The sequence below is a fragment of the Lagenorhynchus albirostris genome, chromosome 15, assembly GCF_949774975.1.
Source record: "Lagenorhynchus albirostris chromosome 15, mLagAlb1.1, whole genome shotgun sequence".
Taxonomy (NCBI): domain Eukaryota; kingdom Metazoa; phylum Chordata; class Mammalia; order Artiodactyla; family Delphinidae; genus Lagenorhynchus; species Lagenorhynchus albirostris.
The window spans coordinates 13,144,218-13,147,047 of record NC_083109.1 but is presented as its reverse complement, the minus strand read 5'-3'; positions in this window follow the sequence as shown (position 1 = coordinate 13,147,047).

Sequence of the window (2,830 nt, the reverse complement as noted above, 5' to 3'; positions counted from 1 at the left end):
GTCCTAAAGGAGTCATCAGCAGGAGGTGACAGCGACCGTAATTCTGTTTTTAGTATTACGGAGTGTTGGTCGTTTCTGGCTGAGTGGCGCTGAATGATGGGTGGTGATTTAGGAATCTGACAGAGGGATTAGAGAGGTGAGGCTAAATGCATTTTCCTCCAAGGAAACGAGTTTCTGTGGAGGATGCTGATAAAAAGCAAATTATTTTATTCTGTTTGCAATCAATTCCAACTCCGGACTGCAGAGTCCCCCAAGAAATAAGGTATTAACACTTATCGTGTGGAGCTGAATTCTTGGAGGAAATAGTAATCCTTAAACAGATGAGAGAAGTTGTTTTCAAAGCATTAAAATCCAGCAGTGTGCACCTGCTCATCCTTCTTAAGGAGCCACACGCTGTCTTGACGTATCTGGTGTGAGAAAGGAATTTAAATTACATTTCATTGGCAAGGAAAGAGCTGTCTCCAGGGGCACTTGTGCTAGGAATAGGAATTTTTACAATGGGGTCCTCGGTCTATGTCATGGACATTGGGTTTTTCTGACTATCAGCATCTATTCCTTCATCTTCTGGTGACAACACCCAGGTTCTCTTTTGTGGGGTCATCCTTCAGTCCACGTGCTTTGGGTGGGACTATCTCCACCTCTGGATCCAAGGATGGGCATGTAGCCCAGGCCTGGCCCATCCATTGTCTGGCCTTAGTGACCAGCAGGGTGTGGTCATATGACCTGGTTGGTCCAATCAGAGCCAACCCTGGGATCTTTGCTGGCTCAACTGGGAAAGGGGCCTCTCTTGCTGTAACAGTTGCTGTGAGGGCAGGACAAAGCCCTGAGGTTGCTGCTTATCATCTCTTCCATGTCAGCCAAGAATCAAGCCAACCTGGAGGAAAGCAGGGCTGAGAGATGGGGAGAGACAGATCTGTGTTTCTAGAATCCAGGCCACTGAAGCCCTGGGCCCTGCCATACCTGATCCCACAAACACCTCAAGCTTTCCTTTGCTTAAGCCAATATCCTCCTCTTTCATTTCTGTCTATTTGATTTGTGTTTCTGTCACTTGCAGCCAAAAGAATCCTGACAAAAGACCTCCTTGTAAGATGCCATCTCCAGCAGAGCTTCCATCAAAGGTGACACAGAAATGCCCCTCCCTCTGCTGGGTCAGACACGCTCTGGGCTGGGCTTCTCAGGCCATTTACTTTTTCCTCTTAGTCTCTGTTCCAAAGATGCAAAGCATGAGTCCTTCCTAGGTTAATCCCTTCTGTGTGCAGATGAACCCCATCTTCCCTGAATGACTGAGGTATGTTCAGGGCCAGGCTGGCTTGACACTGTAAGCAGCCTTCCACCACCTATAGTGATACACAAGCACCAAGAGCATGACTCCTCCTTCCTCCAGAACCTTCCGCATGTCATCATTGCTGCCTGAAAAGCCAGCATTAGATTCTCACGTTGAATTCCCATATGGAGAAAATTACCCTGGAGCAAAGGACACTTTAAACCTTATATTCAAGCCTCTTAGATGAGGGTGTGAGAATATATTTTTTCACGAGCAGTTGTTGATAAGAGAAAAGTAGAATTTGTGGCATTCTCGGTTCCAGGATTTAAAATACTTGGGGAGCATGGCAGTCTCTGGGAATGTGACCCAGTACACTCCAAAGATAACTGGAGGCCTGATTAGTCTCACTGGTGATTCATTCACCCAGCAAATATTTCAGGAACACTTACTACATGCCAAGCCCCATGCTGAACACTAGTTTGTCAGTTCTGTGAGTTCGGACAAAGCACCTTTCTGTGTAGGACGGGATAGGTCAGAAGCAGTTTAAGTATGAGGACTCTGACTTACTTTGCCTTTCTGCTCCATGGCAGACATCACTAATCGATCACAGCATCTCATCCTGCCACAGTTGGGGTGGGTTCCAAATCCAGTCAAGTGTCTCCAGGCACCTTGTATCAGTCAGAATGGGCTAGACCAAGCTGCATAACAAACAGGTGTTTCACTGGCTCATAGTAGCAGAGGCCACTTTTTCACTCCAGTTGCAGGTCCTCCTCAGGGGGACTGCCGCTGTGCTTTGAGTCACCTGCTCCCCGGGGCCCCAGTCTCTTATCACAAGGTTTCTCAACCTCAGTGCTGACATTTTGACATATTGGGTGGGATACTTCTCTGTTGTCAGGGGCTGTCCTGTGCATTGCAGGATGTCTATCAGCTCTCTAATCCTCCCTGGGAAGTGAGAAGGAACACCTATGCTTCTTTGATCTCCATGGAGATCTGCCAACCTGGCAACCTTGATGGGTAGCTGGGCCCTGGCCTTGACGCTTTTGTCTTTGCAAAGCCTTTCCTTGAATGGAAACACTGAGAGCAAATCTGCCAGGCACCCAGCCCGAGGGACTCGGGCTTCCCTCCTGGCCTCTGGGGGCCTGGCTGACCAGGATACCCAAAGCAGCGGCAGATGTGGCAGAGGCAGGGTCTTCGATGAGCTCTCTGAGGCCGTAGGTGCAGGTTCTGCTTAAATAATGTTCAGCTCCACCTCCCATCCCTCCAATTCCTATTATTAAAACATGCTGATGCCGGCTCTAGTTATAATATGAAGGCCCTCCAGGTTGCTCTGGAAGAAAGAGAAAAAAAGAATAACCCTGGCATATCTTGAACATGTAATGCACATTCAAGAGGGAGAGGCAGATAACCAGAATACTGCCTGGCCATTCGTTCAATGGTTCAGCAAATATCAGGGCCCCTACCAGGTACCAGCAGTGAACACCCCGAGTGAGATGGAGCAACCAAATGAGGAGTGCAGGGAAGAGTATCCAGGAGGTAGAACAGCCAGTCCAAAGGCTCAGAGTCTAC